We start from the raw sequence: 19,637 nt of genomic DNA on the forward strand, positions 1-19,637 counted from the left end.
GTGGTATACATAACAGGGTAACAAGAACACCATTAATATTACTCAACAAATAATGAATACAAGTACAACCAATTAATCAAGTCCTTCAAATATAAATCTTTCGTCTATATGCTTTTCAAATAATAATCTTCAGGATATAATATTTTCTAATAAATATATTTCGAATATACTCCATTCAAGTAAATATCTTTCAAATATAATTTTTTCAAATAAATCTCTTTCAAATATAATTCCTTCAAATAAATATCTTCAAATATAATTCTTTCAAATAAATCTCTTTCAAATATAATTCTTTCAAATAAATATCACCATGTGACACCTCATTTAACTTTTCTGGTATCTTCGTGCACTTGTCTCATTCTCACTCAATGTATATATGTAGATCAAATCAATTGGCACGGCAACACCCTTAGTGCATTTATCTTTTTCTCACCGTGCATACATATAACAATACCAACTAGGTGGGAGAAATGCCAATAACAATAAAAAAAATAAAGTGGGAGGCACACAGGAAGCAACAACAACTACAAGTCACATAGAAAATATAGGTGCACAATAACATCTTAAGATAAAGGCATAAATGTATACACCACAAAACGATATCACAATATAATGTATGTCTCTTATCCTCGCCTGCACGGAAACACCCTTTGTGCCATGAACATATGATAATATAAAAATAATGGCACGGCATCACCCTTCGTGCTTTACACTCTCAATGGCACGGCATCACCCTTCGTGCTTTACACTCTCAATGGCACGCCATCACCCTTCGTGCGTTACACTCTCAAATGGAACGGCGTTGCCCTTCGTGCTTTACACTCTCCCTCACATGATAATGTATATGAAATGGCACGGCATCACCCTTTGTGTTTTACACTCTTTCTTACTAAGTACGTGTATATCATTAACAAGCAAGGCATAAAGCATAAATAATATCAAGGAGAGTGTTTAGACGACAATACAATATAACAATTCATATCACAATTTGCCCACTGACCACAACCAAATTCCAAAGATGTAGGACAATCAATAAATTTCTCAACAAATAGCCCATGGCTCCAAACAACGTATATAAAACCTCAAAAACAACAACATAGATGGAAAAATAACTCAACATAGGACAATACCTTCTTTAATCTCAATTTTTCGATAAAAATATCAATACCTCTTTTAAACTTATTTAATTAATTATTTGCAGATGAAAAATCATAATATAATTATTTCCAGGAAATATCAAATCAACAAACTCACGGAATTCACATAAAAATTCAAATGACAATCACACCCAATTATCATATAAAAATAAATTCGACAAACATGGAATACGGTATGACAAATAAAGGATTTAATAAATACATATAATTATCCAATTTACGGCACAAAAATGCCTAAGATTTTAACCCAATATATTTTGCACATATAAGCCTGAATACATACTCGTCACCTCGCATACACGGCTTTCAATCACACAACTTTCACATAAGACTCAATACCTAAGGAAAATTCCCCCACTCAAGGTTAGGCAAGATACTTATCTTTTTGAAGTTAAGCTGATATTCCAAAATTGCCTTTTTGCTTGAATTGACCTCCAGACACCTCAAATCTAACCAAATTAATTATATAACTTCATTAAAATTCATCGAAAATAATTTCGGATAATAAAATGTCAACTTACATTAAAAAGTCAATGAAAGTCAATGCGGGACCCGCCTCTCGGAACCCGACATAATTTTTATAAAATTTGATCATCCATTCTGATAAGAGTTCAACCATACAAAAATTATCAAATTCCGATGTCAAATGGACCTTCAAATCTTAAATTTTTATTTTTGAAAAGTTTTTACAAAAAATCCAATTTCTTCCATCTAAATCCGAAATAAATGATGAATATAGACATGGATTTATGAAATATAATCACTCTTGGTTATAGAACACTTACCCAATGAATTTCTTGAAAACCCCACGAAAATTCGTCACAAACCGAGCTCCCAAAGTCCAAATGTAAAATAATACCCAAACCCTCGATTATATAGTACAAGAATTTGATCCCCATTGTGCTGACCGCACATTTTCTCGTGCGGTCGCACATCCCAGGAGTCGCGCGCACTCCAATTTGTGCGGCCGCACTTTAGCACTCTGCACTACCAGGCTTCAGTAAATTATTCATAACTTTCTGTACAAATATTTAAATGATAAATGTTATACCTTTCTGGAAACTAGATTCAAAGGACTACAACTTTCGTTTTTGAATCATCTCCAAATTCGTTGTAGATTAAAATATATAAGCCTCCAAAATCGAACCATCGAACCTGCAGAACCCCCTGTAGTGTGGCCGCGAGAAGAATGGTGCGGTCTGCACTTTTCCTCTAAAGTACGGCAGCACTCAGAATTGTGCGGTCTGCACTTCTCCTCTGCGGTCCGCACTTTTCCTCTGAAGTGCGGCCGCGAGAAGAATTGTGCGGTCTGCACTTTTTCTCTGTTGTCCGCACTTTTCCAAAAGTTCCAAAATAACATCAGAGTGCCGAAATGCCTGGACTCGCTCAAAACTCACCCCGAAACTCATCCGTAACCTCCCGGACACAAACCATATATGAATTTCAATCATAAAGCACGCTACGGACCTGCTCGCGCACTCAAAATACTGAAAAGAGGTAGTCTTGACCCGATATTGACCATGGTCAAACTCCCAAATTTCTTAACTTTACTAATCTCTCAACCAATGATCCAAAAATACACTCAAGCCCCTCGGGACCTCAACCAAATATACCAACACATCCCAAAATATAATACGAACTTAGTGACGGCTTCAAATCACGTCAAACAATGTCGAAATTATTAATCGCGCCTCGAATCGAATTATGAGTTTTCGAATCTTCCAACTTCTATATTTTGCGCTGAAACGTATCAAATCAATCCGGAATGACTTTAAATTTTGCACACAAGTCATAAATGACATAATGTGGGTATTCTAATTTTCAGAATCGGATTCCAATTTAAATATCAAAAAGTCAACTCTCCGGTCAAACTTCCAAACTTAAATTTCTATTTTAGCCATTTCAAGCCTAATTTAGCTACGGGCTTCCAAATAATTTTTCGAACATGCTCCTACGTCCAAAATCACCATACGGAATTATTGAAATCATCAAAACTCTATTCCGGAGTCGTTTGCTCAAAAGTCAACTCTCCGGTCAACTCTTTTCTTTTAAACTTCTTAAATAAGAATTGTACTTCCAATTTGATCCAGAATCATCCGAAAATCAAACTCGACCACACACGCAAGTCATAATCCACATCACAAAGTTGTTTGGGACCTTAAGTCGTTGAATGAGATGCTAATTCACAAAACGACAAGTCGGATCGTTACATCAATAATTACTTAAATAAAGAAGTCAAAAAACTGATGACAATGCATACCTAATTTTAGATCTACTTCTTTCTATTTTACTTTGAAGTTAGTCATGCTTCGGGTGACATATAAATGATTTTGTATTTCCTTTTGAAACTGCAGGAGGCTTAAGTAATTACCTTCTATTCTTGATTCTTAACTACATCACCACTACTTCTGCACATTAACTATTGTATATCTAAAGGCACCATTACTTTTGCAACAAAAAGAGAGCCATCTTTCTTAGTAATTTTGGACTTCGGAAGACACAAATTAACTGAAAAGTCAAAATCTGCAAAGAATTTCTAATCAATAATTATTTGTTTAAATAGGAGTTTCTAGCTAACAACCATTCAAACAAACAACTAACTCAAAAATGTTATAAAATAAAAACCGTAAAGTAAAGACAAGCATAGAGAGAAACATATATTATTCAAATTTCAAACTTATGTACATAATGAACTGAAAACTCCTCTATTTATAGAAGAAAGGAAGCAGTTGCGAGGCTTTTCAGGAAGCAGCTGCAAGGCTTTTCTTTAGCTGCTTGTAAGCTGTCTGCATGAGCTACTTGCAACCTGTCTGTTTAATAAAAAGTTGCTGCAAATCATTTTATTGAGCTGCTTGCAACCTGCCTGCATCAGCTGCTTGTAGATAAACTTCAACAGAGTACTAAATGGATAATCTTCTTCGGGAAGATTATCGATAGCGGAGTAATAAATGAACATCCACAATATAATTATTTTCATAACACTCTCCCTTGGATGTTCATTAAAAGGTATTGTGCCTCGTTAAAACCTTACTAGAAATAATCCAGTGGGAAAAATCTTAGTGAAGGAAAAAGAGTACACATATTTAGTAATACGCATTTCTAGCTGCCTCATTAAAAACCTTATAAGGAAAACCCTGTGAGAAAAAACCTTAGTAAGGAAAAAAGAGTACAACGCGTATTTTACTCCCCCTGATGAAAACCTTGTTTCAAATATTTGAGTCTCCGCATTCCAATCTTGTATACCATCTTCTCAAAAGTTGAAGTTGGCAAAGATTTAGTGAATAAATCTGCCAGATTGTCACTTGAACGGATTTTGGTGTAGAATAATTTTGGTGAAATGTGCTTCGTTCTATCTCCTTTTATAAATCCTCCCTTCAATTGGGCTATGCATGCAGCATTGTCTTCGTATAAAATTGTGGATCTTTTATCACACTCCAAACCACATTTTTCTTGAATAAAATGAATCACTGATCTCAACCATACGCATTCCCTACTTGCTTTATGAATAGCTATTATCTCAGCATGATTTGAAGAAGTAGCAATAATTGACTGCTTTGTGGAGCGTCATGAAATGACAGTACCTCCACATGTAAACACGTACCCGGTTTGAGATCGAGCTTTATGGGGATCAGATAAATAACCTGCATCTGCATAACCAACAAGATCTGCACTACCTTTGTTAGCATAAAACAAACCCATATCAAGAGTTCCCTTTAAATATCGCAAAATATGCTTAATCCCATTCCAATGTCTCCGAGTAGGAGAAGAGCTATATCTTGCTAGTAAATTAACAAAAAATGCTATGTCATGCGTTGTAGCAATAGCAAGATACATAAGTGCACCAATTGCACTGAGATAGGGTGTTTCAGGACCAAGGAGTTCCTCATCCTCTTCTGGAGGTCGAAACGGGTCCTTATTCACTTCAAGTGATCGAACAACCATTGGTGTACTCAATGGGTGCACTTTGTCCATGTAAAAGCGTTTTAAGACCCTTTCTGTATAGGCAGATTGATGCATAAAGATCCCGTTTGCTAAATGTTCAATTTGCAATCCAAGACAAAGTTTTGTTTTTCCAAGATCTTTCATCTCAAATTCTTTCTTAAGATATTCAATTGCCTTTTGGAGCTAAACTGGAGTTCCAACAAGATTTATGTCATCAACATAAACAACAAGTATAATAAATTCTGATGTTATTTTCTTTATAAAAATACATGGACAAATAACATCATTTATGTAACCTTCTTTCAGTAAATATTCACTAAGGTGATTATGCCACATGCGCCCAGATTGCTTTAAACTGTACAAAGATCTTTATAATCTGATTGAATACATTTTTCGAGATTTCGAATATGCTTCAGGCATTTTAAATCCTTCAGGGATTTTCATATAAATCTTATTATCAAGTGAGCCGTACAGATAAGCTGTAACCACATCCATCATATGTATTTCAAGTCTTTCACGTAAGGCTAAACTGATGAGATATTGAAATGTTATGGCATTCATAACTAGTGAATATGTTTCTTCATAATCGACTGCAGGTCGTTGTGAGAATCCTTGTGCGACAAGGCGAGCCTTGTATCTTTCAACTTCATTTTGGTCATACCTTTTTCGCACAAAAACCCATTTATGACTAACTGGTTTTACACCAGCAGGTGTTTGGACTACTGGTCGAAAGACCTCTCTTTTAGCAAGAGTGTTCAATTCTGATTGAATTGCCCCTTGCTATTTTGGCCAATCAGATATTTGTTGACATTCTTCGACAGATCGGGGTTCACAATCCTCACTATCTTGCATAATGTTAAGTGCAACATTATATGCAAAAATATTATCCACCATTATTTCAGATCGATTTAAATTAATCCCATCACCAGTAGAACTTATTAAAAGTTCCTCACTCACTTGAGTCTCGGGTTCATTGATTTCTTCAGGAATCTCAGAACTAATCAGATCTTGGGTCTCTTCAGGAGATCACTTCATAATAGCATTTTGATCATTTGTCGATTTTCTTTTTCTAGGATTTCGATCCTTAGAACCCAAAGGCCTACCACGCCTCAGGCGTTCTTTAGGTTCACTAGTTCTTATGCTAGTAGATGATCCTGTTGGGACATCAATTCGTATAGACACATTCTCTGCATGGATATGTGACTTAGTTATCCTTTTCAAATCAGTAAATGCGCCTAGCATTTGATTTGCTATATTTTGTAAATAGATGATCTTCTGGACCTCTTGATTACATATAGGGGTACGTGGATCAAAATGAGATAATGATGAAACTTTCCACATAATTTCTCTTTTGATTTTCTTTTTCTCTCCCCCTAATTGTGGGAAATTTGTTTCATCAAATCGACAATCTGCAAATCGAGCAGTAAATAAATCTCACTTCAATGGTTCAAGATAGAGAATAATAGAGGGTGATTCAAACCCAATATATATTCCTAACCTTCTTTGGAGGCCCATCTTACTGCGATGTGGTAGTGCTATTGGCACATATACAGCACATCCAAAAATTCGTAGATGGACAATATTTGGTTCATGACCAAAAACTAATTGTGACGGAGAATATTTATTATAATGTATTGGTCTGAGACGGATAAGTGATGTTGCATGCAAGATAGCTAGGCCCCAAACAGTAGTGGGCAATTTTGTTTTCCTAAGTAGTGGTATTGCTATCAATTTCAGCCGTTTAATAAATGACTCTGCAAGGCCATTTTGAGTATGAACATAAGCTACAGGATGTTCAACTTTTATTCCAACTGATAGACAGTAATTATCAAAAGCTTGAGATAAGAATTCTCCAGCATTATCAAGGCGAATAGCCTTTATAGGATAATTTGGGAATTGTGCCCTTAATCGAATTATTTGGGCTAATAACTTTGCAAACGCCAGGTTGCGAGATGATAGTAGGCAAACATGAGACCATCTTGAAGATGCATCTATTAGGACCATAAAATATCTAAACAGCCCACTTGGTGGGTGAATAGGTCCACATATATCCCCATGTATACGTTCTAAAAAGATAGGGGACTCAATGCCAACCTTCATTGGTGATGATCTAGTAATTATTTTGCCTTAATAACAAGCATCACAAGAAAATTCATCATTTGTAAGAATCTTCAGGTTCTTTAATGGATGCCCACTCGAATTTTCAGTAATTCGTCTCATCATTATTGATCCAGGATGGCCCAAACGGCCATGCCAAAGCACAAAAGTATTTAAATCAGTAAACTTCTGGTTTACGATAGAGTGTGCTTCAACTGTACTAATCTTTGAATAGTATAAGCTAGAAGATAAAGTTGGTAACTTTTCTACAATGCATTTCTGGCCAAAAATATTCTTTGTAATACAAAGATATTCCACGTTCATTTCATCTATTGTCTCAACATGATACCCATTTCGGCGGATATCTATAAAACTCAACAAATTTCTTCGGAACTTAGAGGAGAATAATGCATTGTATATAATAAGTTTTGTTCCCTTAGACAGAAATACAATAGCTCTTCCGGAGCCTTCAATCAAACTTATATTACCAAAAATTGTAGAAACATTTACTTTTTCCTTATGCAAATAAGAAAAGTATTTTTGATCTTTGAATATGGCATGAGTTGTTCCACTATCAATTACACAAATATCTTCATGATTGATCTTTGATCCAAACATAATTTGAGGATTATCCATATTCTTCAAAATGACATAAACAAAATAAATATGATAGTAAACATTATTATCAAAGCATAACTTTTATTTATGTACAATAATTACATTACCATACTATCTACTACAAACAACAAAAATTAAAATATTTACATTTCTACAGATTCACTACCGATCACATGACTTGTTTCTCCTTCTGGGAGTGCAAAATAATCAACTACATCCAAATGCATGAAGTCTAAATTATCTTCAGAAATAAAATTTGCTTCAGCATTTTTCTCTGTCTTCTTCAGGGAGGCTTGATACAGCTCAACCAGGTGCTTTGGCGTACGACATGTACGTGACCAGTGCCATTTTCCCCCACATCTATAACATGTATTTTTTGGCTTTGCTTCTTGCATCGCTTCATGCTTTTGTTCCTTCCTTTTCCACTGCTGGTGGTGAGGAGGGTTCTTTGGTGCATTGTTATTACCACGATTAGAGTTTCCTCCCCGACCACGGCCATGACCACGACTGGAGCCACGTCATCTTCCATGCTTAGCTTGGTGGAAGTTCGTCTCATTCACTTCAGGGAATGGACAAGAACTAGTAGGTCGACTTTCATGGTTTTTCATTAATAGCTCATTATGTTGCTCGGCTACAAGAAGATGTGAGATAAGTTCTAAATACTTTTTAAATCACGTCTATCGATATTGCTGCTGCATGAGCATATTCGAGGCATGAAATGTGGTGAAAGTTTTCTCCAACATATCATGATCAGTAATAATATCACCACATAATTTCAATTAGGAAATAATTCTGAACATAGCAGAATTATACTCACTGATAGATTTAAAATCTTGTAGCCTTAGATGAGTCAAATCATAATGTGCCTGTGGAAGAACGACCATCTTCAGGTGGTCATATCTATCTTTCAAATTATTCCACAGTATGACTGGATCTTTAACAGTAAGATATTCCATTTTCAGGCCCTCATCATAGTGATGGCGTAGGAATATCATTGCTTTGGCACGGTCTTGATTTGATGCCTGATTTTTATCTTTGATGATGTCTGCCAGACCCATCGCATCAAGATGAATTTCGGCATCAAGCACCCAAGACATGTAGCTTTTGCCTGATATATCCAGGGCTACAAACTCAAGTTTAGAAAGATTTGACATTATTTAGAAAAAGAAAGTTCGTACCTCTGATACTTTCAAAGTATTTTCTCGAGATGGCAGAGTCTCGTGTTGATAACGTGTTATAAAATAAAAACTGTAAAGTAAAGACAAGTATAGAGAGAAACTGATATATTATTCAAACTTCAAACTTATGTACATAATGAACTGAAAACTCCTCTATTTATAGATGAAAGGAAGCAGCTGCGAGGTTTTTCAGGAAGCAGCTGTGAGGCTTTTCTTTAGCTGCTTGTAAGTTGTCTGCATGAGCTGCTTGCAACCTGTCTGTTTAATAAGAAGCTGCTGCAAATCATTTCATTGAGCTGCTTGCAACCTGTCTGCATCAGCTGCTTGTAGATAAACTTCAATAGAGTACTAAATGGATAATTTTCTTCAGGAAGATTATCTATAGCGGATTAATAAATGAATATCCATAATATAATTATTTTCATAACAAAAAAGAGTTTCTTTCTAAGACAAAATCAAGAAGCAGAGATGGTGGTGAGCTTCCTTTGCACTTTCAATTTCACTTCATCAAAGTACCCTACCATAACTAGTTTTAAAGTTAATAAATTTGATAAGCAAAATTAACATCTTATTCGAGACTAGACCTACTATTATGTGACTAATTGGAATTAGCTGTTGTTTCCTTTTCCTCTCAAGCTCTGCCTGCAAGTTCAAAAGGAAAAGAAAACAAGAAAATTCTTTAAGTTCATGCTATAGTGCTAGGATTCTATAGTCCAAGGATATAAAGTTATAATTCAGTTTGAATGGACAATAAAGCATATTTCAAAATTAAGGACATTTCTGAAAATATATTTACTACTAGGGCATGTTTCAGATGTGCAATTTCTTCTTTTAGCTGGTTCATCTATTATGAGTTATAGTGTGAATGAACAATAAACTATATTCCATCTATTATGCATTTTCTTGTGCATTCAAGAAGTATTGTCCTGCCATACCCATCACACCCACTAAACAAAAGCTGCGAGACGCACACCGCTTGTAAGAAACAGCTCTAAAAGTGAAAATATACAACACCAATTTGAGATATTAAACACAATATGAGTGGAAAATATTAGAGTTTGAAGAATCAAATTAGCTTGACCAAAAACCGTAAAGAATGCTCGAAAAGGGATGGAGAAACCGTAGGACCCCTAGCTCGAACTAAAATTTTTTAAGTGAAGTCGAAATTTGACAAAATCGAAGCAAAATTCACTCCAAATGAGCTCCTCCATTAATTTTCTCTTGCAATTTCTTCAAATTTGTTTGAGGTCTGCATTTGATTCGGAGAGAGAGAGATGGAGAATAAGGAGAGAGGGTTAAGATCTTTTTCTTGTTTTACTGAGAAATACACTTCATTTTGCTTTACCAGGTGAATATGCAATAAGCTCTAACAATATCACGTGAAAGCTTTAATTAATGTAAGAGAATTCACTTTTGGAGAAATAGATGATACCCAAATTACCCTTGGTATTAGCAAACTTATGTTTGCAACGTTAAGTTCCGTTAGTAAAAGGACTAGTACTTTGATTAATTGAAGGTTAGATGTATTGAGTCAAATATCACAGGGACTAAAACCGCAATTAGATAATAATACAAGGACGAAAATAGCCGTTTCCCCGGGATTATAAGTTCTTATTGTATTATGTATATGAAAAAAACTCAATTTATCACACCCAGATTCAGTCTGGTTGGGCTCATTATATGGTCATAACATGAGGTAAAATTTTCATGTGGCAACCAGTTTTGCGCCACCCATTGAATTTTTAATTATTTTTTAAAAAGAGTTTATTTGATACTCAATTTTTGAATAACTTCGTATACATACACTTTTCTCTTATTCTTTCCTACTGTTTTCTTCTTCTTTGTGCTTAGAGTTTCTTCTTCTTCTTTTTAGTTGCAAAGTGGATTTGTGAAATTTGTTGTTGTTTGATAATTTGATGATTGAAATTTGTTCTTTATGATATTTGAAAGTTATGTTTCAAATTTGAGCTCATTTGAAATAGATTTTGGCATTGAATCGTGTATTGGATTGTCGAAATTCGAAGAATAAGTTTATGTATGAGAACTTAAGATTCGAAACTGAAGTTGCATTCAATAGATTGAATTACTTAAGATTCGAATTTCTGAAGTTGCATTTGAAAGACAGAAGACTTCAAATTTGATTTCTGAAGTTGCATTGAAAAGATTGAACTACTTCAGATCCGAGCGGATACACTCCACAAAATTTTGTGCAATGTGAGTATAACTTCAAAAGTGGGTATATATAAAAATGCCTCTAATATGAGTGGGCCAATCACATTAACTAGTGAGATAACAATATCAACCTTTAGGAGAGCAGCCCATGGACTAGCCCATAACCAACGTAAGGCCAGGGTTAAGCTAGCATTTTAAAGGGCAAAAAACATAAATAGGAAAAATTTAAGAAAATTTTCCAGAAACATAGCACCAATAGCTATTTTACACACACGACAACTAAATAATTATATTCCTAGCAGACACCATTAAACCATGTACCTATAATCACGATTCACGCACCCAATATATTTATTTCCTTAATGAAAACGTTCCTAGTACTTTGTAACTTTTTTTCTGTATTTCTCTTGAAACCAATCCCTAACATATTTAAATGGTAATATGTTTTTCTTATTTTTTTGCTGGAATTAATTTATTCCATAACAGATTTTCTACTTTTATACATGGATCTACTTACTAGGAAAAAAAGTACATGTACCTTTTTTATACATCATAAACTCTAGTGAAAGTATACATCTTTATATTTTGAAAAAATAAAATACATATGTTTCAAGAAAAATATATTATATATTTGAGGTATATATACAATATTATTTTTTGGTAATTAACTTTCTTTTTTGTATTAATCACCAAAGAGAAACTGTACAAACCATAGTCATGCTAACTCGGCTGACTATCTCAAAGCTGAAGGATAAACAAAAGATACCTATTTTACAGACAAACTAATGAATCTACTCTGTTCCTAGCCAAAACTGTTGAATGTAGCTCTTAGCTCGAGTAGCTACTCTAACATTGCGTATGTAAGCTATCTCCCGCACAAGGACATCACTCCCTCAGAACCTTTTCTCAAATATACGTGTGTTTCTTTCAATCCATATTGCATGCGAAATCTCGGCATAGATCATTTTGAAGATGCTAGCCTTCTTGGATTTCCCTTTTCCCTGCTTGATGATTCACTGAAGATGTTGGTCCCAGCAAGTGGTAGCCATATATGATCTCTGAATCCAAGCCATTACTTTCTTCCCTAGTTCTCTAATGTACGAGCATGTAACAAAGAGGTGCTCCCTTGATTCATCCTGCTCTTGACACATAACACATTGAGGGGTAACATTTATACCCCAAGTGGCTAGTCTATCTTTAGTTGGCAATCGTCCATGAAGCAATAGCCACAATGTGAAGACTGCTTTTGGCCTAGCAGTATTCTGGAAAATCAGGCATTTCCAGCTTACTCTTGGCACATCACCTAGAAGCTGCAGGTATATTTGTCTAATAATGCTTTTGCTGTTATTATTTATACTTTGTGTCTGCAATAGAGTTGATCTAGCTCCAATTATTCGTCTCACCATCCAACTGGCTTGTTGTGGTATTGTCATTTATTGTAGCTGTTGTTGTTTGATGTAATAAGCATTAATCCACCTTATCTATAGCTTGTCTTGCTTATGTGCCAAGTCCCAACAAGTTTTGGCAATTGCTGCTTTGTTCTACAAAAGGAGATTAATGAGATTAAGTCTACCAGCTGACTTGGGAGTACAAATCTTTTCCCATGCTACTAAGGACTTCTTGGTTATTGTGTTAGTTCCAGACCAGATGTAGCTTCTACAGAGTGCTTCTATCATTTTCAGTACCTTAGCAGCATTGAAGGGTTCTGTGGTTTCTCCATTCACAAGAATAGTATAGTTGACAGTCTTAATACATTCCATTATCCATCCGATAAACCTGTCCGGGAATCTAAGCTCCTTCATCACCTGTTGTAAGAAGATCCATTCTACTGAATTATAAGCTTTCTGGAGATCAATCTTTATCATACATCTAGGTGATATCTAGGCCCTAGTGTAAGATTTGACTAGCTCATGAGCTATGACATTATCAGCAATCTTTCTACCAGGGATGAAGCCTACTTGAGGCTCACATATGATGCAAGGCACGACTTTTTGCAATCTGGAAGCCAAGATTTTAGAAATCATCTTATATAGGATTGAACAACAGGCTATTGGTATGTACTCTCTGACTGTGGTGGGTTTACTCACTTTAGGAACCAATATAACAGTAGTGCAATTTATAGCCTTATAGAGTTTCCGTCGAGAAGAATTCCTTTATAGCATCTATGACCTGAATTTTGATGATGTCTTATGCTTTCTTGAAGAAAACTGAATTAAAGTCATTAATACCTGGAGCTTTATCATCACCAATTGCTTTGAGGCTCTCAGTAATCTCTTGACTAGTTACTTCTGTACATAGATCAACCATTTGCTGGTAAGATAGTATAGGACCATTCTTCATGTACATTATGTTGATGGCAGGCAAAGTAGTAGCAGTTGTTCCCATTAAGCTCTTATAGAAATCAACAATCTCTCTTTTGATAGCATCATGGTCAGTCACCTTGTCTCCTAGCAAAGTTGTAATTTCTGTGATTTGTTTCTTTTGAGTTCTATCCTTCATCACTGCTATAAAGTACTTAGAGTTTGAATCTCCAAGTTGTATCCATTTTGCTCTAGCTTTCTGCTGAAGGACACTCTCTTCAATTAAGGACCACTTCTCAAGGTTTAGTAGGACTTTTTTCTCCATATCAAGTAAATCATCAGTGCAACCCTGTGAAATTTTCTCTTGAATGTTACTCAGCTATATTCTGGCCTTCTCAATTTTCTGAGTAATGCCCCTGAATTCCTTGGAGTACCCTGTGAACTATGTGTACTCCATATGCTAGCAACTGTTTGTGAAAATTCCTCATGTTCTGCACATATGTTAAAGAATCTAAAAGGCACTCTACCTTTCCATGTGGAGGTTGTCAGAGATAACAACATAGGAGCATGATATGAGATTTGAGGCAAACCATAGTTAGTCTCCACATGACCCCCACGACATCATCCATTCATAATTTCCAAATACTCTATCCAATCTACTGGTGACCCTATCAGTTCCAGGCTGCTTGTTAGACCATGTATAATAGTCACCTTTCCAAGGTAATTCTATTAATGCAGTGTGTTGAAGGCAGGCAGCAAAATCTTAGATTTTTGAGTAGCTTACTGGGTTACTAGATAACATGTCATTGGAGTATAATACTGTATTAAAATCTCCAGCTATCATCCATGGGACTGCTCTATTTATTGAGAGTTGCTGCAGTCTATCCCACATGGTTCTTCTTTGTTCAAGCCCATTGTACCCATACACTACTGTGAGTAAACAATCAATATATCCTCTTCTACTTTTTACCTGACAGTGTATCATTTGAGCATCATCTTTAATACCATTAACAATCAGGTTAGTGGCATCCCATAGTATCCAGATTCTTTCATTACTTGCATCTTTGTAGTTTGTCAGCATATTCCATCCAAGTGTAATAGCTTTTGCAATCCTTTGAGCATTCTATTCCTTCACTTTAGTTTCTATGAGTCTTACTATATTTGCTCTAATATACTCTCTTACCTCATTTTGTTTATATCTTTTATTTACACCCATTATGTTCCAGAACACCCAATTCATCATAGATGTATGATAGATCCACCTCTATCCCCAGGTGGCTTGTGAGTTTCTTGTCTACTTGATTATTGTGGTAATACTAATATTATCTCCTTTTGTCCTTTTATCTTTTTATTTTCTTGAGCCGATGGTCTTTCGAAAACAGCCTTTCTACTCCTTCGGGGTAGGGGTAAGGTCTGCGTACACACTACCCTCCCCAGACCCCATTAGTGGAATTTTACTGGGTTGTTGTTGTTGTTGTTGTTATTGTATTTTAAATCTATTCTTCACTGGGATGGGGGTCAAAGCTGGAAAGTTGATGTAGTCAAGTTCAGGGCTATTCTGCATTGCTTTGCCTCTATCATCATTCTTCTCCATTGCAGCTACAGGTCTTATTATGTTATGTTGGGCATTAGTCCCTCTAGGTTCAGGTAAACTTGTTATTCCTTTTTGAGCTACAACTTCCACATTATTATCCTCTAGTTTCTGTTCAACTGATGGAGTCTGCTTTGCATTCTAAGATTCAGTTGCAATACGTATAGGCCTTTTGGTTCTCCATTCGTGTGTGACAACCTTGTTACCCCTTAAGGCTGGCAAGTGGGTCGGTCCAGGCAGGGGACCGCGGCCCATGTGGGCTTTTGAGCCTAAACAGTCCTTAACGAGATAAGCCTGTGACCGTGGAGGTGGGCCGGTCTTTTGGACCGGTCCTTCACATTGAGCCTGCGAGACCGGGACCGTTTGAGACCGGGACCGAACTGGTCCTTGGCGGGCCTAAACGGTCATAATTTTAAAAAAAAAATCTGACCGTTTGGGATTGCAAAAATCTGGTCGTTGGCCTTTAAACAATAGTCGTTGGCTAGATTGCAAAAATCTGGTCGTTGGCTATTTATAAAATAGCCATTTAACCCCCAAACTTTTTATAATTATACTTTTTCCCTTTTTTTCAACTATAAATACCCCCTCATTCTTTTATTTTTCTCACAAAATCATCAATGTCTCTCTAATTTTCTTCTATAATTGCTACTATTGCTTGCTTTATTGTTACAATTTGTGAAAAAATTGTGAAGTTGGTGAATTGAAATCTTCAAGTCTTCAGCGATAATCAATTTTCAACAAGTTGTTCGTCAATTCGGTAAACTCGTTCCAACTCTTAATTTTTAATATTATAGTTTTGTTTATTTTATTTATTTTCTATTATTTGATTAATTACGATGTCTTTCTTAAAAAAATATTTTGGTAAAAATAAGGGAAAATCCAAGAGTGGCGAATCTAGTGGCCAATATGTTCCTCCTCCACTTCCCCCGGCTCCCCGAACCAAACCCCGTACCCATCCTACACCTGCTATTTTTAATAGTGATAATAGTTTATTATAATTTACTGAGAGTCAATTTTGCCATAAGATTGGAGCTGGTGAACAATTAGACCATGAATTAATGAATGCTCTTTATTCTAATCCAACTATTAATGAAAATGATGATGAGGAGGAAATAGATTTTGATGAAACGCAACCAGATGACGATACACACACTAGTCCTGCTCCTGAAGTTAACCCAACTAATGATAATCCAAATGATGTCCCGTCTGACCCTCTTGTTACTACCCTTATTTTTTCTAGACAACGTACCAAACAGACAGAAACATCTATTGTTTGGCCATTGTTTACTCAACTAATTCCACAAAATAAGACTAAGTGTAAAACTTGTGCCAAAGAGTTAACTTTTAAATAATTTGGAGGTCGGGGGGAGGGAACTTTTGCTAGACATATATTGATACACCCTCAAGATAAAACCAAATATCTTCGTATGAAAGCCTTGGCCGAGGGGACAAGTGTACCTACTCCTAGTCAGGCCGACCCTAGTACCGGGTCAAATCAATTTCAACCGGAAATTAATACTATTGCCGGTTATATTTTATATTATGATCCAAAAATAAATCGGGAAGAATTGACAAAAATGGTTACTGTTATGTGCTTACCCTATAGTTTTTCTTCTAACCCTCACTTTGTGCATTATATTAGAAAAGTTTATAATCCTACTTATAAAGGTTTTCCTCGCACAACCGTAAAGAGTGATATTTATAAATATAAACATGAATATGAACAATATTTGCGCTATTTATTTACTCATATAAATTATCGTGTTGCTATTACAACTGATATTGGTAGAAGTGGTAATGACTGTGATTACCTTATTGTTACCAGTCATTGGATTGATGAGGATTGGATAATGCAAAAGTGCATTATTGCTTATAAAATAATTAATTCACGTCACACATGACAGTTTATTTCTAGCACAGTTACAGATATTTATAAATATTTTTGCATTATTGATAAAATCATGTCGGTTTCAATGGATAATACTACTAGTAACACAAATATTGTAGCTTTGCTTACCACTACACTAAGTCCTGCATTTAGTAATATTTTTTTATGTTAGATGTATTTGTCATATTTACTATTTAATTATAGGTGATGGTATGGGAATTTTAAATATTGAAATTGAAAAGGTTAAAATGGCTCTTAACTGGCTTTTTTATTCAAACCGTAGAAGTAGACTTAGAGAATATTTTAAAAGATGCGATGAATTTGGCCTAAGAGAAAGAAAGGTTCCTAAACCTTGTCCAACTAGATGGAATTACATGTATGAAAGTTTGGTTGTTGCATATGAATATAGAAACCCCATAAACTCAACATTTAATGCACATGTAAGTGATGATGATGAGCACCTTACAAATGGGGATTGGGCTAATGTTAAAATACTTGTAGATTTTTTAGAAAAATTTCATATTGCTACAAATGAATTTTCTGGGCAATATTACCATACTATTTCTAACTGTTTAGTTTATATTGCAGAATTTGCAAATTTGTTTGCTCATTTTTCAGAGGGTGGGGAAATTTTTCAACTTGCTATTGATTCTATGAGAAAAAAAGTTTAAAAAATATTTTTTCCCTATTTCCCCTATTTATGGTATTGCTGCCTTGTTAAATCCTACTATGAAATTATGAGGTCCTCAATTTTGGTATGAAACTGTTTATAAAGGGTTTAGCACTTGAAGAAGAGGAGTTGTCTAAACTTCCGGAAGCAATAGACTCAATTAAAATAAATACTCAAACTATTTATAATGCTTATCAAGTTGCATTAGATCAGGCTAGACCAAATATTCCAACTCCTTCTTCTTCTGATTCTTAATCATCTAAAAGAACTGCAAGAGTAAGAGCACTTAGTGCTTGGGCGGGTTTCAGGGGTTCTCAAGGTTCTACTACTAGTAATTTTTCACAACTAAATGAGCTTGAAGTTTATTTGTCACAAGGAATTGAGGAAGTGAATCCTAACGGCTCCTTTAATATTTTGGAATGGTGAAAGGACAAAGAAAAACACTTTCCGATTCTTTCAAGGATGGCCCGAGATATTTTAACTATTCAAGCTTCAACAATGGCATCAGAGAGTGCTTTAAGTCAAGCAAGACTTCAACTCGATGATTATAGAGCATCTATGAGGGAGAGCTTGGAAAAATCAGTACTTTTCAGAGATTGGATCCGTTCAGAAAGAAGAAATTTTGGACTTGCTGAATCACAACCAGAGGTAGACGAAGCTTACGAAGAAATGCTAGTTGAACTTGCGGAGGATGCTGCTTCGCCCAGAAGTGGCGATGACCAAGCTACTTTTCCGCCACCGCCAACAGAAATTCCTCGGACCTTGATGGATTTATGAAGTTTGTAAGAGATACCATGTAACTTGTATGAACAAAAATTAGTATGTATTATGTAACTTGTATTTTGGCACATCTTGATTAGTTTTTTTCTTTTTCTCAATGGTGGTATTAGCACCTTGTTGTGCTCATTCCACAGGGGGGAGGAAGACTAGGAAAGATATTGCCATATTTATTTAATGCTATAATAAAATTATAACGCATTGCTTTGAATATCTCTTTACAATATTTTTATCTTTAAATTTGAATTAAAAAATTTAGGTCACATATAATTTACAAGGAATTGCCTTAGATATTTTTTATTACCATATTTATTTCTCTAACTTCTATAAAAAATTTAAAAAAAATATCCGTTGGGCCCACTTAGCCCGTTTAAGCCCAGGACCGGGATCGGGACTGGCGCACTTAGCCCATTTAAGTCCGGGACCGGTCCACTTGTCAGCCTTATTACACTTAGAAATCCCTGATAATCCAAATGACGTCCCGTCTGACCCTCTTGTTACTACCCCTACTTTTTCTAGACAACGTACCAAACGGACAGAAACATCTATTGTTTGGCATTTTTTACTCAACTAATTCCACTAAATAAGGCTAAGTATAAAACTTATGGCAAGGAGTTAGCTTTTAAATATTTTGGAGGTCGGGGGGAACGAGAACTTTGGCTAGACACATATTGATACACCCTCAAGATGAAGTCAAATATCTTCGTATGAAAGCCTTGGCCGAGGGGACAAGTGTACCTACTCCTAGTCAGGGCTGACCCTAGTACCGGGTCAAATCAGTTTCAACCGGGAATTAATACTGTTACCGGTTATATTTTATATTATGATCCAAAAAAAAATCGGGAAGAATTGACAAAAATGGTTACTGTTATGTGTTTACCCTATAATTTTCCTTCTAACCCTCACTTTGTGCATTATATTAGAACTTTTTTTAATCCTACTTATAAAGATTTTCCTCGCACAACCGTAAACAACGATATTTATAAATATAAACATGAATATGAACAATATTTGCGCTATTTATTTACTCATATAAATTATCGTGTTGCTATTACAACTGATATTGGTAGAAGTGGTAATGACTGTGATTACCTTACTGTTACCAGTCATTGGATTGATGAGGATTGGATAATGCAAAAGCGCATTATTGCTTATAGAATAATTAATTCACGTCACACAGGGCAGTTTATTTCTAGCACGATTACGGATATTTGTAGATATTTTTGCATTAATGATAAAATAATGTC

This window comes from Nicotiana tabacum, chromosome 24, assembly GCF_000715075.1.
Source record: "Nicotiana tabacum cultivar K326 chromosome 24, ASM71507v2, whole genome shotgun sequence".
In the NCBI taxonomy this organism is placed as follows: Eukaryota; Viridiplantae; Streptophyta; class Magnoliopsida; order Solanales; family Solanaceae; genus Nicotiana; species Nicotiana tabacum.